The sequence below is a fragment of the Thamnophis elegans genome, chromosome 1, assembly GCF_009769535.1.
Source record: "Thamnophis elegans isolate rThaEle1 chromosome 1, rThaEle1.pri, whole genome shotgun sequence".
NCBI classification, from domain to species: domain Eukaryota; kingdom Metazoa; phylum Chordata; class Lepidosauria; order Squamata; family Colubridae; genus Thamnophis; species Thamnophis elegans.
This window is the reverse complement of record NC_045541.1, coordinates 3,506,487-3,528,634: the sequence shown is the minus strand read 5'-3', so window position 1 is coordinate 3,528,634 and position 22,148 is coordinate 3,506,487.

Here is a 22,148-nt window from a genome sequence, read left to right as displayed (position 1 = left end):
TCCTTCCTCCAGAAGCTTCCGGAGGCTTCCCTGTAACCGAAAATGAAGGCTGAAATCAGCTGGAGCTGACAGGGCAATGCCTCACGTGCCCTAAGAAATGGCTCCGCATGCCACCTGTGCCATCGGTTCGCCATTATGGCTCTAATGTGCTTTGTTGCCGCAGAACACAGAGCTATACAATAGCAATAGCAATAGCAGTTAGATTTATATACCGCTTCATAGGGCTTTCAGCCCTCTCTAAGTGGTTTACAGAGTCAGCATATCTCCCCCAACAATCTGAGTCCTCATTTCACCCACCTGGGAAGGATGGAAGGCTGAGTCAACCCTGAGCCGGTGAGATTTGAACCGCTGAATTGCAGATAGCAGTCAGCTGAAGTGGCCCGCAGTACTGCACCCTAACCACTGCGCCACCTTGGCTCATGCAAAAGAACCAAGTTGCATACGATACTTTTATAAATTTCAGCAGGCCTGAACATGAAATGTTCTGTTCCAGTCCAGTTCCAGTTCAAAGCCTCTTGGTGGCCAACCTTACTTCTACCCTATTTCTGATATCAACTTTTAAAGAGAGTATTAATAAGCAGATTACTAGAAAATACCCGAGTGAATCATGACCCTCTTTGTTATATTAGAAGCTACAGTTTGGTGACAACATTTGGATATTCTGAAAGTTGCGCTAAAGGTTTTGAAAAGTGCCTGGAGTAACTACACCCTTAATTAATCCCCCATTCAGACACAATTGTCATAGCACACAATTCCTAACATGATACGCCGGAAGGAGAATGCAGAAGTCTGCCAAAAGATGTTAACCTGGAAAGGCAGGTAGATAGGCTGATACATTTAAGAAATTTTTCATTTCCACCTGGTGCTGGAGAGCAAAAGAAATCTCATGAGCCTCAGCGCTTCAAAAGGTTGGCAGGCAAAGAGAAGCTAAAAGCAGCCGAAAGATAATGTGTTGCTAGTATTTTTGTAAGCTGAAGGACAGATAAGGGAAATTTGGGTAACCAGCGTGAATAAATACAGAATAATTGGAAACAAAAGGACACTCAGAAGACTCTAGGGGTGACCTAGTGGAATGACATTAGTCACACAACAGTCAACTGCCACTCTCCAGATGTTCTTAAGTAGGTTGTCTTCATCCCCAGCTGGCATTGCCCATATGGGATGAAAAAAAAGGGGGCTGAACTCCAGCATACCTGGAGGGCAACAGGTTGGGGAAGGCTGATTGTGTAAGTCAAAAGCCCAGATGATTAGGAGGCGATCTGTGTCCTTTGGCGGTTGGGTGGAGAAATTCTGCCATATTGAACATAAAGTATTTTCAGTGGAATTCAGTTGAGAGCAGGACGTGCCTTTTCATTTGTTCTTATTAGTCTGTATTTCCTACTCAGGCAGATTTGAAGTTAATATGAGCATTGGAGCAGATGGCCCTGCTTTTGAAATAGTAAACGTGGAACAACCGATGGGCGTTATATATATATTTTGTGTACCAATCTGTTGTTCCTTAGTATCTGCCTTTTTAGGGTGACTAGAGATTAATGTAAGAGAACGTAAGTGTAAAATGCTGCAGGTATTTTAGATTTTGAGTTCTCTTACCATGGCCTAGTTCCAAAACTTCTGGACCTGTGGGGAAAAGGAGTAGGGAAGATGCTGAAATCAACGGCTGGGGAGTTAACTTTGCATTATTGTTGAGGTTCAAATTTGGCTTGCCAACCAAATGTATCTCTAGCAGATAAAGTGAAACTATTACTTAAGAAAATATTAGAACTGGCCTGACTGGTTTAATTTTTTGCTCCCCCCCTTAATTTTTAAATAGTAATCATTCATTATTTTAAAGAGCGTTTTAGAAGCACATTTGTGAGCTGAGCTTAATTCCCTTAGGTTTTGATTTCTGAAGTGTGACTCAGTACATTTCCCTTTGTTGGGAAAGTGATGGAAAAGGACTCAAGATAATACTCTTTGAAATGCCAGTAGAATTTCACGGTGAATAATATTTTTCTTTGTTAAAGTTTAATGCTGCCTATCAAATGCAGTTATGTATGATATCTCGGCTTCTGCGTGATCAAAGAAGGAGGAGAATCTACTAAGAAGTTGGGAATGATGAGGTTGAGTTCGGCTTCCTTTATAGCCCCTGCCTTTCTTCCCATTCTGGTTTGTTGGAAGTATGTTTGGAACTAGCCTGTTCATTATTTTTATGAGAGGCTTAACATCTTGGTGGGCTTTCTGCAAAGCAGGACTCTCTCCAGGCTATGTGAACTGGGATGCATCCTATCTTGCAATGCAGGGGAGAGTTAAAGTTAAAGTTTAAAGTTTAATGAATTTATATGCCGCCCAATCCCGAAGGACTCCGGGCGGCTTACATAAAAACAATTTTAAAAGAATACTAAAAAAATTAAAATAGAAAGACAAAGCAAGTTAAAAAGACACAACATGCACTCAACCTTAGTGGGGCTGGACCTCATTCAAGAGGTCAACAGCCCCAGGCCTGCCGGAATAGCCAGGTCTTAGTAGCCTTACGGAAGGCCGAGAGAGTGGACAGGGTCTGGATCTCTGGGGGTAGATCGTTCCATAGGGCCGGGGCAGCTACAGAGAAGGCCCTCCCCCGAGGAGCCACCAGACAACATTGTCTAGTCGACGGCACCCGGAGAAGGCCCATCCTGTGTGATCTTATCGGACGCTGGGAGGTATGTGGCAGAAGACGGTCTCGTAGATATCCAGGTCCTAGGCCATGTAGGGCTTTAAAGGTGATAACCAAAGAGATCAACAACTTGACAAGGAAGTTTCTTGATGGTGAAAATTACTGGTTGGTGTTAACTCCATGATAGGATGTCAGCTGCTTTCTGTCTTTCAGTTCATTGGGATATATGGACATAGTGTGGCATGAAGGTGATTCACATTTTAATTGAGATCTAAACAAGGAAGAATCTGTCTCTTGAACCTTTAGGAAAAGACTTTTGGATGTATCTGTTATATCGACTTAAGTTATGAATGTAGAAAAGCCATTGTTGCAAGTATCATGGTCATTTCAAGCTAAACCAGTTAAAAGCGTACATACACTCACTGCCCTAATAATTATTTTTGTAATTGCAAATTAGAGTCTGGCTGCACAGTTTTTGTTTTCAGGGACATTTCTACAAATTGGGTAGTTGGGGACCGACAAGAACAAGCAGGGAATATGTTACTCTATTGCAGTGGTTCCCAAACTTGGCAACTTTAAGACTTGTGGACTTCAACTCCCAGAATTCTCCAGCCAGCTCTGCAGAGAGCTGGCTGGAGAATTCTGGGAGTTGAAGTCCACAAGTCTTAAAGTTGCCAAGTTTGGGAACCACTGCTCTATTGTAACTGCAGATTATGACAATAGTGTGTCCATAAACTACCATAAAATAACAGTAAAATAATACGATTGTATAATAAAGTAATACTTGTACTTGTACTTGTATTTGACGCCTCTTCACCCATCGTGGGTATAGGCGACTTCCATGGAAATTTGCCGCCACTGTAAAGGAATGGATACGGCGATCCATGGAAGCTGTTTCGGCTGGATATACCCAAGGGGACGCCAGTCCCAAGGGTCGACAGAGCCCAATTGGTGGGAACGGGGGGCACCACGTGAAGGCCGGGTTGTCGTTTGATAGTTGAGAGGCTTTGCAATAAGCGTTGCAATGTATATTTTGCGCATCAACTATCCTTGCCCGCCCAATAAAGTAATAAACAAGTATTGGATGTAAAAAGATTGCAGCCAAATAAATAAGCTAAAGCTACAGCTAAGAACATAAATATCTTTCATAGATTTAAAAGACAACAGAGCAAAAGTAACAATTTTGCTGCTGAATATAATGGATAATGTCCTTCTCTTGACCAACAACACAGGGACAGGGAGGATGTTCAACCGGGAGCTTACAAATTGTTACTTCGAGATAGGTTTCTTCTGCAGGCGGAGAGATGCTAAAGGCCTTCTCAGGGAAGCACTGGCTATATTAGCCAAGTACTGAGAGAGGCTTCTATGGTTTTTTAATTACTTATTTATTATTTCTGCAGCTGGCCGTCTCAACAAGTGTCTCTGGGAAGCTAGAGAAATCAAATCAATAATTTTCTGTAGTGATGGTACCAACATTAAAATTTGGATAACTGTACTGCAGTGGCAGCTTCACTGACATCTCTCCCAAAATCCCTACTTATTTTCTCTAATCTAAGAGCTAAGTTCTCCCCAAATTGGTAGGGAATATATTTGTAGAATGTAAGACAAACATTTGGTTTGGTTTGATTCCCAGAGAAAACAGAGTTTAACAAGATGAGATTCTTGAAGGCTCTCTAATTTCTTAAAGAGTGCCCTAACAATGCAAGATATATTCCAATGGTGGTAGAAGATCATCCTACTTCCATCCTTAAATAGGCAGTGGTGGTGCCGTATGGGAGGCCCAAAAATCTTCCTAATGAAGTTGTTTAGGACTGCACCCAATTGGGCTTCTTCTCACCAACTCCGGAACTCAACCCCATGTAGAATCTGGGCTATCAAAGAGGGAGGAATAAGGAATCCATAACACTGTATGATGGGTAGCTTTACATCACTGTGTGATGGGCAGCTTTACAGAACTGAAAGCTGACCTCTGTAATTTCTCGAGCCGAGGTGGCGCAGTGGTTAGGGTGCAGTACTGCAGGCCACTTCAGCTGACTGTTATCAGCAGTTCAGCGGTTCAAATCTCACCGGCTCAAGGTTGACTCAGCCTTCCATCCTTCCGAGGTGGGTGAAATGAGGGCCCAGACTGTGGGGGCGATATGCTGACTCTGTAAACGGCTTAGAGAGGGCTGAAAGCCCTATGAAGCGGTATATAAGTCTAACTGCTATTGCTATTCTCTGGAATAAGCCAAGCGTGAGACTCAAGCTACGGATGTCACTATTTGATCAGAATAAAGTTGGAAGGGACCTTGGAGGTCTTCTAGTCCAACCCCCTGCTCAAGCAGGAGACCATATACCATTTCAGACAAGTGACCGTCCAATCTTTTCTTTAAAACCTCCAGTGATGAAGCATCCACAAGTTCTGAAGGCAACTTCTGTTCCACTGGTTAATTGTTCTCACTGTTAGGACGTTTTCCTTTAATTCCAGATTGTTTCTTTTCGTGATTAGTTTCCATCATTGTTTCTTGCCTTGCCTTCGGGTGTTTTGAAAAACACCAGATTGATTGATCCTCTCTTCTTTGAGGCAGCCCCTCAAATACTGGAACACTGCTGTCATGTCACCCCCTAACTCTTCTTTTCTTTAGCCTAGCCAGACCCAAAACCTGAAGCTATTCTTCATATGTTTTAATCTCCAGGCCTTTAATCATCTTTTGATGCTTTTGATCTGGCATATTGCTCTATATCTCATTGTTTTGGTTAAAATTAATCTAGTGAAGGATTTCAGTGCATTTATTCTCTTTCTGTAGTCTTTAAACCATAAACTAGCTGATTGATTGGTCACATTTTCAGACTGAAGCAGTTTTCAAGGAAGATGGAATTTGTTTATATTTTCAGTAAGATCCCGTTTTCTTTTCATTTATCTCCCTTCAGGCGGGATTTATGTCCTCACGTTTAGCAAAGAAAATATGATCATCAATATGTGTTGTGGTATGTTTATTATTTGCTAAGAATTGTCCAGAACTAGTAGCAGTTTGATGAGATTTTTATTGGCTCCCCATTCTTGTATCTCATTATTATGCCACCCTATCTCTCTCTCCCCTCACCTACCTACTTACCTCTCTTTCAAGTTAGCAAACATACTTAATACTCCTGTTTCTTATTTTCCCTACAACAACTCTGGAAGATAGGGTGGACTGAGGGTGACTGGCTTTTATGGCTAAGGGGGGTGGGGTTGAATTTAAACCCCACCCCCTTCATCTAAAATCTAAACATTTTAGATGAAAAGAGGCCCTAGGCTATTCCACTTATGAGGCCCTTTCACCTCCCATTTTTAAGTTTGTAAATTACATGAGAGACAATAAAATACATCATTACTGTGATATATATCAATATATATCAATATATATAGCTGGCCTCCCGACGGAGGGCGGCTCTGCTCTGCGGCAAAGGCAGCGAGGCCAGCCGCCTCCCCTGCTGCGCTCAGCTGCCCGGCTCGGCCCCCTCGCCCTCACCTGCCTGGCCGCTGGTGGGCTCCGCGTCGACGGGGCGGCTACTGGGAGCGGCCGTGCCTCTCGCCCGACCACCGGTGCCGGGAACGTGGGCGGGCTCCCCAACTGCCGCGGCGGTGGAACGATCTTAACCGATACATTTTTATGTTTGTTTATTAGTCATATGCGTAGAATTTCTCCTTATTTTCGGTTCAATGTTTTAGTATTCACTGTTTTTAGAATGGTGTAATTTTAATTTTGCTAACAATTTGAATGTAGGCCCCTCTTGATCTTGAGGCCCTAGGCTGAAGCCTAGTTAGCCTATAGGAAAATCCGGCACTGATCCTGGTTTCTGGGCCAGCTATTTACCACTATATCAAACTGGCTCTGAATTGTTTGCTTCTTAACTGTTTCTCAGGCAGAGTTAATAATTCAGATAACTAAGACTAAGTGAAGCCTATGAAAGTTCTAATTCCAGATAATATTCCTGCAGACTTCTTAGAAGACCAAACTATTCAACTTCAAAGTTGACTTGCAAAGTATGATAATTAGTGTGGCTGGAAGCGAAGAATTTATTGATGTCTTAGATTGTAAGATTGTAAGATTAAAAAAAGCTTAAAAAAAACAATGTTAGGAGATTACATATTCCAGGACCACATGAATTTTTGGATAAATTTTATTCTCCATATATATGGAGTAAGAGGAGACTAAAGTACACGTACAAGACAGCAAAAAATGTAAAAACAAAATTCTTTGCACTACAACGTTTTTGGTATAGTATCTATCATAGGTGTGTATGATTCAATTTTACCTAGGAGCTACAACAAAGATTTAGATCAGATTACTTACAGTAAATTTGTGTACTGTCCATCATTATAAATGAATTGACCCCTTACTTAAGCTCTATTAACTCTATTATTAATAATACTCTAGTAGAGATTTGCAAGACATTGTTTTATATTTTGTTTAAATCAGCTATATCAAGAGCCGAGGTGGCACAGTGGTTAAATGCAGCACTGCAGGCTACTTCAGCTGACAGCAGTTCTGCAGTTCGGCTGTTCAAATCTCACCGGCTCAGGGTTGATTCAGCCTTCCATCCTTCCGAGGTGGGTGAAATGAGGACCCGGATTGTTGTTGGGGGCGATATGCTGACTCTGTAAACCGCTTAGAGAGGGCTGAAAGCCCTATGAAGCGGTATATAAGTCTAACTGCTATTCCTATTGCTATTGAATTCTTCAATGAATTAAGACTGGAGTAAGTGAAACTCACTGTATTTCAGGGCAGCATGGGAAATCTTTTCTATTATTTTAGAGACTTGTATGTTTCTGCATCCTTTTTTCATCTGATTAACCACACAATCTCTTGGAATCGACGACTTAGTTTCAAACTGAATGATGCAAAGAAAAGCTTCCTTTGCAACCTGTCTCCACCTCCCTTCCTTTAAGCTGTGAAAGGTATTTGGCAAAGGGCGTTGGGCGGGGAAGAGAGTTCAGAAGATCCTCTTGTTGGAGTTCACACATATTTTCCCTTCCCCCAGAGGCGCATTTCATGTTCTAGGCAGAAGGCTAGTCTTACTTTAACCACTGCTAAGGAAGCTGTTTGGATTCCTACTCTTCAACCAGCCCTGTTTTCACAGCAAGGAGAGGATGTGGGTGTAGGTGTGGTTGGCTACCCAAGAATATAGAGAAAAAAATACTGTGTTGAAAGGGTATTCATTAATAGTAGCCCTACCCATATGATCCTCTACCAACCAGTGCATCTTCTCATAGGAAAATTTGTTTATTAACAGTGGGAGCTTCCATTAGAATCTGGCCTCCCTTTCTCTGAAACATACATAATATGTATATATATTATTATATGTATATCATTATATATAGTTAGTTAGCAGTTAGCAGTTAGACTTATATACCGCTTCATAGGGCTTTCAGCCCTCTCTAAGCGGTTTACAGAGTCTGCATATCACCCCCCACAGTCTGGGTCCTCATTTCACCCACCTCGGAAGGATGGAAGGCTGAGTCAACCTTGAGCCGGTGAGATTTGAACCACTGAACTGCAGATAGCAGTCAGCTGAAGTGGCCTGCAGTACTGCACTCTAACCACTGCGCCACCTCGGCTCTTAAATTATATATCATATAATCTAAATCACAGGGCACTCATTAGAAATAAAATGCTATCTAACCAGTGTTGGACCAAGTGCTGGGCCTGCAAAATTAGGGGATACGTTTAGAAACTTCATTTGTCTATGTTGCATTGCATTGTTAGTTCACTTCCCCTATTCAAGATAGGTGCAATTTAAGTTTTATGCACCCTTTCCTTTGTTGTCTAGTTTATCTAATGCAAGCTGACAACTTCCTGAACCTGGGCTTCTTTTCATTAATGTCAGTGATTTTAGTGGGAGGAAAAACCAGATTTTTGCAGATAATTGTTTAGATTTACTAATCTCCTCAAGTCTGCTACAGTTCCCAACCTAGCCCTTACATAATTCAGAAGCAATGCCCAAAGAATGTGGGTGGAGAGAAATAAGACGCGAAGTGTTTTTTGAATTTTTGGCAAACGTGGCTACAAAGAAGCCACCAAATCTTGTCTCATTTTTATCATTATCTTCATTAGATACTTTTTTTTGGAGGTTATTGGAAATGACTCTAGAGGGGGGAGGACAACCACCCCACCACTTCCTCAAGGTCCCCAAACTCTTGAGCCTACCAAGGACCAAGTAATCAATGATACCAAAGGCCCCTGAGAGGTCAGGGAGGGCAAAGATGGATTCACCATACCAGTGGTGAGATTCAATTTTTTTTTACTACCGGTTCTGTGGGCGTGGCTTTGTGGGCATGGCAGGGGAAGGATACTGCAAAATCCTCCTTCCCTCCCAACTCCTGGGGGAAGGTTACTGCAAAATCCCCATTCCCTCCCCACCACACTAACCTGATTTCCTGTTCAGGAAAAAAGATCAGCTGGGAGGCTGGGAGGCAGCAGGGTGGGGCCAGCCTATTTTCCGGTTCTCCAAACTACTTAAAATTTCCACTACCAGTTCTCCAGAACCTGCCAGAACTGGCTGAATACCACTTCTGCCCCATACCTCAGTCCTGCCTTAGGTCATTCATGAGTATGATCAATGCCATCATTGTACACTGTCAAGGCCTGAAACCTATTTGGAAAAGATCCACATAATCCATTTCCTGTAGCACCCTCTTAAGCTGGAGCCCAACCATCTTCTCAAAAACCTTCTTCAAAAAGGAAAATTTGAATACTCGCCAATGGTGGGTTTCAAAATTTTTTGGAAGCTCTTCTGTAGGTGTGGCCTGCTTTCCGGGTCCACTGGTGGAACCTCTTCTAACCGGTTCGGTAGATTTGACGAACCGGTTCTACCGAATAGGTGCGAACTGGTAGGAACCCACCTCTGATACTCACCAGAAATTGCCCTGTGCTGTTAAATTCAGTGATTCAAAACTACCTCCTTGCTCACCTCTCCTTGGACATATTAATACATTACTTCCTGGGCAGCCTTAACAAACCAGGAGGGACTTAGTTCTAATAAACAGATGGCCAAGTTTATAGTTCTGACGATCCTGTCTACTTTTTCAGACCAAGAAACACCAACTCTTCCCAGATAACCACACCAGACTGTACCTCATCAAAGTCATGAGTTATTCATACACTGAGATTTACTTACTTCTGGTTAGGATTGCCATCTACTGTAACATTAGCATGTCATACTGAATTGCATTGTAACTACAGCCTTTATTGAATTTGTGGTGTCTCACTACCCAGTAAGTGGAGAGGGTTGGATTATCTCTTTTGAACTGACTGGTAGGATATAGGCTCAGATTTCTTCTTATCCTCAGAGCCACAAGGAGGGGAAGTTGCCTTTTGCATGACAGCCCAGAGTTCAGGGAATGTCCTGGCCACTCAAACAGGAAAGCAACATCATCTGATGGTCACCATAATCCGGGCTGCTGCTGCTCCCTTCTGCTGGATAAGAACTGAAATGAGGAGTTTGATTCTTTAGATCTGAGTTACTAATTGCTTTTCCTGCTCAGATACTGAAGCTGAATCTCACACCCACATTTCTTTTTATTTTTAGTATATTTTATTTTCATTTTCATACACTCAAATGTATACCCCATACAGTATTAAACAGTAATTGCATCAATTCCTCTTGTCGACAATGCCCCAGAAAATAAAAGCCCAATATACCTCTTCCGTTCTCCATACACCTCTTTCTTCCACCACCCTCCTACTTTCTATCTTCCCTCCATCATCCCCCTCTACCCTACTTCCCCTCGCCCTCTACCACTCCTCTCTCCAGATCCACTCCCCCCCTTCCTTTTCGCCTTCCCCCCCACCCTCTCTCCCATCCCTCTCTACCCATCTTTCTTCTTTCCTACTCCTCCTCTCCTCGGTGTATTTCCACTATATGTTAATGTATTTGGCTTATCCTATTTTTAAAGAGAAATTAGAGAAAAACAGTATACATGTGAAGTCACATTGCATTGAGATCTAACACATCGTGTCTAGCCTAATGTATATCCCTCCCTCCTGACCCCCCTCCTCCTTCCCCCCCCCCGACTTCCCAGAACCCGTACACGGTATAGATTTTTAACAAACACAGTCTAAAATCTATTGAGAAAAAAGAACACCCACATTTCTTTTGTCAGCCTATGCAAGAGATGGTTTTAATTGGTATGTATTTCTTTATAGGTAGCATCTAAAATATGGGCATGGTGCCCAGAGAATTGTAAACATAACCAATGCTTTTTATCATCCAAAATCTGGAAATAACGCTAAAGGCTTGAACAAGAAACTGTGTCAATATGATTATCTCAGCCATGGAGCACACAGAAAACCATAATTATACTTGCTGTTCTCCCTGAACCAGTTGTCTGAAAGTTATTATTAAATACAATTTGCCTTGTAAGTAGCACATTTTATATTCTGGCTCCTCCCCCTGTGCTTGTAAAAATATGCATTTGATCCTTCCTTAGTAAAAGATCAGGTTGCTTATAATATTGTCAGGTTTAAAGTTGAGACAAAATACTTCTGGATTCAGCTTTAGAGCGCTCTTGGCAGCTTCTTAGAAAGCCAAATATTAAGGGAGATGAAATAAAATTATCATGACAACCTGCCTCACTGCTGTCATCAAGAGTGGGTACATCATAAGATCACTCTGCCAGTGTAAGAACTGCATCTTTGTTTTTGGATGTATTTGAAAGGATCTCCCCATATTAACTTCCCTTTAATTCCTGAACGTTGATACTGCTACGGGGAGAAGCGGTATTGAGAAATGTTCATACTTTGGTTCTGGCAAGAGAGATCAAATAGACAAGGCTGCAGAAATCCAGATGGCTATCAGTATTAAATCATGATGGCTGAGAGCCAAAGAAAGGCTATGAAGATTATTAAATATTGGAAACAAATTATTTGAGGAAGGCTTAAAATCTTAGGCATGTGTTTAACTTGCAGAAGAGAAGTTGAGAAATGACATGATAGTCGTCTCAAATTACCAGAAGGGCTGTCCCATTGTACAGAGTCTGATTTTTTTCCTGACTTGCTCCAGACTGTAAGAGTAGCAAATAAGAACATGACATGTCAAGAATGTAGATACAGATTAGACATTAGGAAGAACATCTTGGCAGTAAGAGCTGTCAGGCTATCACATGGAGCAAATTCTTCTCCTTTATGGCGGTTTTCAAAAAGAGGCTGGGTAGTTCACTATTGGGAATGGTGCATTGAATCCTGCAATGTGCAGGGTGTTAGACTTGATGAGACATGACAGCAGGGTTCCAATATCTCAGGGGTTGCCCCAAAGAAGAGGGAGTCAAATTATTCTCCAAAGCACCTGAGGGTAAAACAAGAAGCAATGGGTGGAAACTAATCAAGGAGAGAAGCAACTTAGAACTGAGGAGAAATTTCCTGACAGTTAGAACAATTAATCAGTGGAACAGAAGTTGCCTCCACTCCAATTTTGGGGAATAAATTTAAGAATGACACTATCAGTCCCATACAAGGAAAACCAGTACAAAATGCTTTATAGATGGCATCTGGCACCATCAAGGTTGGCCAAAATTTCAACAAACACCTCACCAAATTGCTGGAAATGTGATTCGGTACATGGCACATATTATCATTTATGGTGGACCTGTGAAGGATCTGGAAAAGGATCAAAAATTGGCTGGAAGCAATAACAAGGATTAAATTAGATTGGAAACCTGAAATCTTTCTATTAGGAATTATGTCGGTGAAAGACAAAAAAGAAATACAATATCTAATACTACATATACTTACAGCAGCAAGGATCGCTTTCGCCCAGAAGTAGAAAAACAAACGAACCCCAAATGAAGATGAAATAATAAGAAAAAATATGGACTGTGCCGAAATGGATAAATTAACGAAAGAACTACAGGGAAAGGAAGAATCAGAATTCTACCAGATATGGGATAATTGGTATAGATGGATGGAGCAAAGAAATAAAAAAGCAATGAAAGAATAGAATAACACTCAAAAATAATAGTTATGAGTAAAACAAGGGGGGTCATGATTGGTGAAATCAAATCAGGACAATAGCTGGCATATAGACTGTAGAATGCTAGAGAAAAAAGGAAATGATATGAAACAAAAATGGGTTTGTGGAAATACCATCCCCAAGAAAACATAAACTGGGATTTGAAAGAGACACCTATAACAATAGAAAAAGAAAGGAAGGGAAGAAGGAAGGAAAGGAGGGGAGGAAGGAAGTAGAGAATGGAGGGACGAAGGAATGGAAATGAGGGGAGGGTGGAAGAGAGAGAAAGAGAAGGAGAGATAGTAGGAGAGGAAGAAGAAGTGTGGAGGAGAGGTAAGGGAAGAAGAATGAGGTAAGGGAAGGTGGGTAGAAGGGAGAGAAAAAGAAGAGGGAGGAAGAGAAAGAAAGAGAAGGAGAGAAGGTAGGAAGGAGAAGAAAGAGGGTAGGAGTAGGGGAGAGGTAAGGGAAGGAAAAAGGGGATGGAGAGGAGGAAGGAAGGAAGTAAAGAAGGAAGGGAGGGAGAAAAGAAAAGAAAGAGAAAATAAGGTGGTGTCATAACAGGTGCGAAGGATGGTAAACAAAGCATTCCAAATTATACCTTATAACCTTTTAAATGGAATAATAATAATATAAGAATGGCAAAGAAAAAGAATAATTATGTGAATGTATATCTATAACTGTATGTAAGAGAATAAATGACAGTAAAAATATAAAGCATAATATAGGTAAATAATATTTGGTCATAAGTAGCTAAGTATAAATAAATATAGAATAGTACATAAAAATGGATAACGAACAAGGAGATTATGAATGCAAGATAGAAATGTATAGGAGGGAAAACACTAACTGCAAAGAAACCGATTCGGAACTGCGGTATGATATATGATGGAACTTACTGTTCCTATGTTGTTTTTAAGTTATGTGTTTGTTTCTGTTGATGTGCTTATGTGTTTAAAATAAAAAATTATATATAAAAAAAGTTGCCTCCAGAAGTTGTGAATGCCCCAACTGGAAGTCTTTAAGAAGATGTTGGATAGCCATTTGTCTGGAACTGTATAAGGCTGTGATGGCGAACCTATGGCACGTGTGCCAGAGGTGGCATGCAGAGCCCTCTGTGGGCACCCATGCCATCGCCAGCTGCTCTTCTGGTTTGAAAAACAGCCCATTTGTGGGGCATTTTTCAGGCCTGAAAAAGGCCCGAAAACAGCCTTAAAATGGCCCAGAAAAGGCCTGGAAACGGCCAAAAAAGCAAGGACAGCTGGTCTTTGAGTTTCTGGTGCTCCAACCTGTGCACACACATGCACTTATGTTCGGGTTTGAGCACTTGGTTGGTTGGTTGGTTGGTTGGTTGGTTTATTCGACTTGTATGCCGGCCTATTCCCGGAGGGACTCAGGGCGGCTGACAAACCAGAAGGGAAGGGTCACAATACAAAAAGTAAAAAGACAAAAAACAAACAACAATACAAACAATTGAAAAAGTCACAACACGCACAACAATTCGAGTAGGGGTGGAACTCAGGAGCCCCAGGCCTGCTGGAACAGCCAGGTCTTAACGGCTTTTCGGAAAGCCTGAAGGGTGGTGAGGGTCCGAATCTCCACGGGGAGATCGTTCCAGAGGGTGCCAAAAAGGTTCACCATCACCGGTATAGGGTTTCCTGCCTAGGCAGGGGGTTGAATTAGAAGACCTCCAAGGTCCCGTCCAACTCTGCTATTGTATTATTGTACTTATGGAGAGGATGCTGAAAAGCTTTGTTATAAAAGATAAATAATTCTATATAGAATAGAATATAAAGATGTAATACTATTGAATGATTTTAGGATGATGTAATGAAATGCCATAATATAAATTTATTTTAAATTTAGAATGCTTTACATAAAAAGGATGTGATAATAGCTATAGTGAAACGAATGTTTAATAATCATAATAATTGTATACATACACATTAGATTGATGATACGAGACTTTATGTAAATTGCAAGTGAAGACTATTGTGGGGAAGCACAAATGTTTTGTAACCAATCGGCACACTGTAAGTAATTGGAGGAGGGTTTTTATACTCTGTGTGTGTTTATGTTTGTTTTTTGTTTGTTTAAAAATAAAAATTAAAAAAGGTGGGAAAAAGAAAAACACAGTCACTGTCATGGGATTATTCACTTAGCATCCATTTCGTTGAATGGCAGAGATACTGGTCCCAATTATAGTCACTAAATGAGGATTATCTGTATTCCATCCATGTGTCACTCTGTGGTCAGATGCTGACTGGCAGAATCTTCCAAGGAACTGCTTAGCCAAGCACAAGAAGAGAATAGCAATAGCAATAGCAGTTAGACTTATATACCGCTTCATAGGGCTTTCAGCCCTCTCTAAGCGGTTTACAGAGTCAGCATATTGCCCCCAACAATCGAGGATCCTCAACTACTTAAAAAAAACCCCAGGAAAACAACATAAACCCACTTCTGGCCTGGTGATTTAAACTAGCTCAAAGCGAAGATATATTCTTGGGCCAATGGACCCTGTTTCTACCAAATCTTAGTCCTGTGCCTTATCTCGCTGTTCTTAAATTGTGATGTTTTGGATTATACATTGATATATTAGAAAAGATAGCAGTTAGACTTATCTACCGCTTCATAGGGCTTTCAGCCCTCTCTAAGCGGTTTACAGAGTCAGCATATTGCCCCCAACAATCGAGGATCCTCAACTACTTAAAAAAACCCCCAGGAAAACAACATAAACCCACTTCTGGCCTGGTGATTTAAACTAGCTCAAAGCGAAGATATATTCTTGGGCCAATGGACCCTGTTTCTACCAAATCTTAGTCCTGTGCCTTATCTCGCTGTTCTTAAATTGTGATGTTTTGGATTATACATTGATATATTAGAAAAGATAGCAGTTAGACTTATATACCGCTTCATAGGGCTTTCAGCCCTATCTAAGCGGTTTACAGAGTCAGCATATCGCCCCCAACAACAATCCGGGTCCTCATTTCACCCACCTTGGAAGGATGGAAGGCTGAGTCAACCCTGAGCCTTGGATGGATAGATAATAGATAAGATAGATATAGAAGATAGATAGATGATAGATAGATAGATAGATAGATAGATAGATAGATAGATAGATAGATAGATGATAGATAGATAGATAGATAGATAGCAATAGCAATAGCAATAGCAGTTAGACTTATATACTGCTTCATAGGGCTTTCAGCCCTCTCTAAGCGGTTTACAGAGTCAGCATATCGCCCCCACAGTCTGGGTCCTCATTTCACCCACCTTGGAAGGATGGAAGGCTGAGTCAACCCTGAGCCTTGGATGGATAGATAATAGATAAGATAGATATAGAAGATAGATAGATGATAGATAGATAGATAGATAGATAGATAGATAGATAGATAGATAGATGATAGATAGATAGATAGATAGATAGATAGATAGATAGATAGATAGCAATAGCAATAGCAATAGCAGTTAGACTTATATACTGCTTCATAGGGCTTTCAGCCCTCTCTAAGCGGTTTACAGAGTCAGCATATCGCCCCCACAGTCTGGGTCCTTATTTCACCCACCTTGGAAGGATGGAAGGCTGAGTCAACCCTGAGCCTTGGATGGATAGATAATAGATAAGATAGATATAGAAGATAGATAGATGATAGATAGATAGATAGATAGATAGATAGATAGATAGATGATAGATAGATAGATAGATAGATAGATAGATAGATAGCAATAGCAATAGCAATAGCAATAGCAGTTAGACTTATATACTGCTTCATAGGGCTTTCAGCCCTCTCTAAGCGATTTACAGAGTCAGCATATCGCCCCCAACAACAATCCGGGTCCTCATTTCACCCACCTCGGAAGGATGGAAGGCTGAGTCAACCTTGAGCCGGTGAGATTTGAACAGCAGAACTGCAGAACTGCAGTCAGCTGAAGTAGCCTGCAGTGCTGCACTCTAACCACTGCGCCACCTCGGCTCTTTCGATGAAGAGTGATCAAGAATTTCACTGGTTTTGTTTGTTGGTATTGTATTATCTTAATTAAACAATTGCTATCCCTCTGTTTGAGCACCAGACAAAGGAAGTGTGTAAGATGTTCTTGTTATCTTTTGCCTGCTTCAGCTCATTCTGAGCTTTAATTTTCCAGAAAGCTTCTTTGCAGCTCTGGTGGGTTATGTGCCTCTCCTTGTCGATGTATCCCCTTTCCATCTCTTATCTGCCCTTTTTCTGTTGTCAGATCTTGAATAAGCTTTTAATCCAATTGCATTGAAAAAAATTGCAGTTCTTCTGCTGGCTTCATTTAAAAGAAATCTTATTGAAAGCGTGTCTTCTATACCTTAAATAGAACATTTTTTATTAATGTTTCCCCAAAACTCACAAGTAAGCAAGAGGTGCAGACAAAATAACCAACAAATTTAACACATATAATTATATATTATTTTTATAATAGAAAGTATATAATGAATATGCTGGATGATCTCATATTCAAAAATATCGTAGATTAGTTTGTTAAACTTTATGTGATAAGAGAGAAAGTATTTTTAGATACTTGTAGATGTAGGTAAAGACTCCATGAACTGATTTCACAGTGTTATGGCTATCGGGTCTTCCTTGAGCTGATAATTGGTAAGAATATAATCTACTCTATAGCTTTGGATTTCCTGGTGGTTTCTTATTAAAGATACAAAATTAGTATGATTTTTTGTAATTGTTTGAGATTAACCATACTTAACTATCTGTTGCCACTTGCTGTAGACCTAATTAGAATTTTGAGAGGCAATATAACCATCAAACAAAATAATTCAGAGTTGAGGACACGGAAATTCAACTCTAATTTGAAATTAACACAAAATATTTTGGAAATAAGCCTTCTGGGGAAACAATGTTTAGTTTAGTTTAGCATCATTGGCAATGCATAGGTTAAGCTATACCATTAGTGCTTCATGTGGTCAAACTAGATATATATATTCAATTTCTCTTATATGTTTGGAAGAGCCTGAACCAGCCATCAGACTTAGATTTTCCAGGTTCAGCTTTATAACTTGTCTTTCATTGATAGGGATCGATATTGTGGTCTTAATTATCATGGATTTTCCCATAACAACCTTAATCTTGGCTCCAAATTGAGAAGCCTACTAAGATGCACATTGAAAACATTCTTAACACATTTCTTTCACTTCACTAACCTGGTTATTCTTTGAAGGATCTATATAATTAAAAACAAGGAACAGTCATAACATCTGAAGAACTGGCCCTATTAATTATCTCCTCTGAATTTCGGAATCCTTCATTGGCGTGTTTGTGTGTGAGATTCTTGTTTTTAGCTCATTTACATTTTATCTCATCACAACAACTATAATATGTAGTGTAGTGCAGCTGTTGAAATACAAGTAATGTTCATGGCTTTTTAAACATAGATTTAGTGCACAATCTTAATTTTTCTTCATGATTTTCATAAATTAAAGTGCGGCTAGAAAATTTTGGCAGAAGGACATATCATAATTAGGAAGAAAACTGAAGAAGAAAGAGATTGCCATCTGATTCTTCAACTATTGCTGATTGCTCCTTCTTTTAATATTATATCTGGAAAAATAGCTGTAGTGGCTCATTAAAAGGGCTTTGCAGAGAGAGAGCCTGCTAGCATGAGTAATCTCTTTGAAGCATTAAAGTAGCCATTTCTATAGAAGGTTTGTATTGTTATTTTACCTCACATTGTCTTTGTAAAATAAACATTGCTGTATAAGTACATTTGAAATAATGATTTGGGGAAAGTACATGTTCATTTCTTTCTCTTCATCTTTGTCCCTTTATCATCATCTGGAATGGTGATGATTTTGCAGCAAGTTACAAATCTCCTAAATGCCAGAACTGTCAATTCAATATGTGTAATTATTTTCAGTGATTTGTTTCACATTCTGGTAGAACAAAACTCCAGTGTACAGAATACTGAATAACAAGTTGGAAAGGACCTTGGAGGTCTTCCAATCCAACCCCCTGCATGGAACCCTATACTTAAGCAGGAGATCCTATGACAAATGGCCGTCCAGACTTTTCTTAAAAGCCTCCAGGAATGGGGTACCCACAACTTCTGAAGGCAAGTCATTCCATGGATCGTTCTCGGTGTTCTCTCTGTTGGGAAATTTCTCCTTAGTTCTAGGTTGCTTCTTTCCTTGATTAGTTTCCACCCATTGTTTCTTGCCTTAAGAGTCGAGGTGGCGCAGTGGTTAGAGTGCAGCACTGCAGGCTACTTCAGCTGACTGCAGTTCTGCAGTTCGGCTGTTCAAATCTCACCGGCTCAGGGTTGACTCAGCCTTCCATCCTTCCGAGGTGGGTAAAATGAGGACCTGGATTGTGGAGGTGATATGCTGACTCTGTAAACTGCTTAGAGAGGGCTGAAAGCCCTAGGAAGCGGTATATAAGTCTAACTGCTATTGCTATTGCTATTGCCTTGCCTTCTGGTGCATTATAAAAAAGGTTGACACCCCCGGCCTTCTTTGTGGCAGCCCCTCAAATATTGGAACATCACGTCTCCCCTAGTTCTACCCCTAGACCTCTTCACTAGCCATACCCAAGTCTTGCAACTGTTCTTCATTTGTATTAGCCTGCAGCCCCCTAATCATCTTTGTTGCTCTTTGCCCTCTTTCTAGTCTCATCACACTTTTTTATATTGTAGTGACCAAAACTAGATGCAGTATTTCAAGTGTGGTCTTACCAAGGCATTATAAAGCAGTAGTAAAGTTTCTTGTGGTCTTGATTCTATCCTCTGTTAAAGCAGCCTAGGATTTCACCGGCTTTTTTGGTAGTTGCTGCATACTGCTGGCTCATATTTAAGTGACTGTCCACTAGGATTCTAAGATCCCTCCTCCAGTCACTGCTATTTGAGCTAAGTTTCACCTAATCTGTGCCTGTACATTTGGGTTTTTTTTGCCTAAGTGTAAAAACTTTTCTTTACATTGAATTTCATTTTGTTAAATCGGACCAGTGTTCAAGTCTGTACAGATCCCTCTAGATTTTGAGCCTATCTTCTGGGATATTGGCTTTTCCTGACAACTTGGTATCATTTGCAAATTTGATGAGTTCTCCTTCTATTCCCTGATCTAAACCATTTATGAAGTTATTGAACAGTTCTGAGACTAAAACAGAATCTCGGGGACACCCCACTGATTACTTCCCTCTATGTAAATATAATTGCATTAAGGCCTCCATGTCTTAATGCTTAACAGATACATCTGGAATGATGATGTACTTCTATTGGGTAATAGAAGTACATCATCATTCCAGATGTATCTGTTAAGATACTAATTTTAACTTTTAATTAAAGGCTTAACCAATATGAACAAACCTTAGCGCTATGCTTTAATTGATGGTTAAAAATTAAAAAAAAATCAATTGGTATGCATACAGATAGACATAGGAAATATTTTCTAGGCTTTACTGTAATCTTGAATAAATGGTACTGTGAGAAAGCTAACAATTGTAGTCTCCTTTATTTTTATACTATTCTCTTTTCATTAATAGTTTTTAACAATTGAGGATTTGAACGTCCTCATATTTAAATGGATGTTTCTCATTAGGGCCAATAATTAAATGTATTAGAAGGCTATAAATGACAATAGTGACATTTATATGCTTTAGTTCTTTTATTTGGATACGTTTGCTGAGATCAGTGGTGGGATTCAGCCGGTTTGCACCTACTCGGGAGAACCGGTTGTTAACTTTCTAAACAGTTCGGAGAACCGGTTGTTAGAAGAAATCTCCTTTTGTTTTTTCCCACTTTACAGGGCTAATCCTGTAAGGAAGGCAGGAAGGAAACATTCTGGTGTTGTTTCTAGCCTCATCTTTATTGCCCTGCTTACAGTTAACCCTTATTATATTATAATAAAGTGAAGTGCCCATCGACCTGAGTGACGCTGAGTTGGCCACGCCCACCCAGTCACATGACCACTGAGCCCCGCCTACTCACCTGGTCATTAGTGCAGAGAACCGGTTGTTAAATTATTTGAATCCCACCACTGGCTGAGATGCTACATTTTTTCCATTATAGCACATTTTTTTCACTCTGTTTACCTTCTCTGCTCTTCCTCACATTTTTCCCCCTGCTGATTTTTCATGCCTCTTTAACTAGCCTTCTCCATGTGCTAACTCTGGAAGTGAATCCCCGTTTAATGACCCATTCAGAATACCACAGTACATGTCCAATGATACGTCGCCTTTGAGGCATGCTTCTTTAGATCATGCTCCTGCATGATTATTCCATTACAGTACTGTCTTCCAGGGCCGTTGAAGTTGGATTTTTTTGCTTCTTCTGATAGGCATTTCATCAGTTATTTTTATCATTTGTATTTTCAGGAATGTAAATGTTATTGTTGACTCTGGATTGCTGATTTTTCATTTTTATTTTCCCCACTTCAGAACTTCTTTGAACTCATTGCTTTTAATGGTCTTTATGGCTTTGCTACGTTTCCTGGAACAACTTCATTTTCAGTTGCTTGTGGCTTTGATAGTCTATGATAGTCTATGTTCTAGTTCAGGGGTGTTAAGCCCGTGGCCCGCGGACCAGACGCCTCACACCCTGGCCACGCCCACGCCTGGTTTAGCGAAGGGGGAGGGAAAGTCACAATATGTCACATGACGATGTTGTGACGATGCAAGTTTGACACCCTTGTTCTAGTTGACCCCCTGAGAAAGCTTTTTAAAATATCCTCTAAGCCTCACTAAAGCAGCTGACCTCACATTATTGTGCTTTCAGCTTTTTCATGAGAAAATGGTATATACTATACCATATCTAGGCTTCAAAAACCCGACAGCTGCTAGATAGCAGACATTTGTTTCTCTTCAGTTCAGTTCAGTTCAGTTTATTAAATTTATATGCTGCCCTTTTCCCCTGAAGGGAACTCAGGGCGGCTCACAACTCGAACCGGGGAGGGGGATACAGACAAAAGATTTAAAAACAACAGCATAACAATATATAATTTAAAAACACACAACAGTCATACCATTCGAGATGGGGGCAACAGCTCTTTAGCCCCAGGCCTGTTGGAACAGCCAGGTTTTGAGGGCTTTGCGGAAGGCCTGGAGGGTGGTGAGGGTTCGAATCTCCATGGGGAGTTCGTTCCAGAGGGTCGGAGCAGCCACAGAGAAGGCTCTCCTCCGGGTAGTTGCCAGTCGACACTGGCCGGCGGATGGGATTTGGAGGAGGCCTAATCTGTGGGATCTAATCGGTCTTGGCTACTTTCTAGTGGTTGCTAGATTTTGGGGGACAAGGGTACTGTGGGAATTCTGTGATGGTCAACAATAGGGTTGCTACTCTCTGCAGAGGGATGGTTTCTCCAGGATTACTACAACACTGTGTCCAGCGAAAGAAAACCACTTCAGATTGTTGCCTGAAAGAACTCTTTTATGTGGTAGTCTTCTGTAAGTGGAACATATATTAAGTATTAAGTCTATCAAAAACACGAACCCCCTGCCATTGAGGAAAGCTATGAGAGATCCGTTTTGAACAGGAACCCTCTCACACCAGCTGCCTAGAAACCAGGGAAACCGAATGCTTTAGT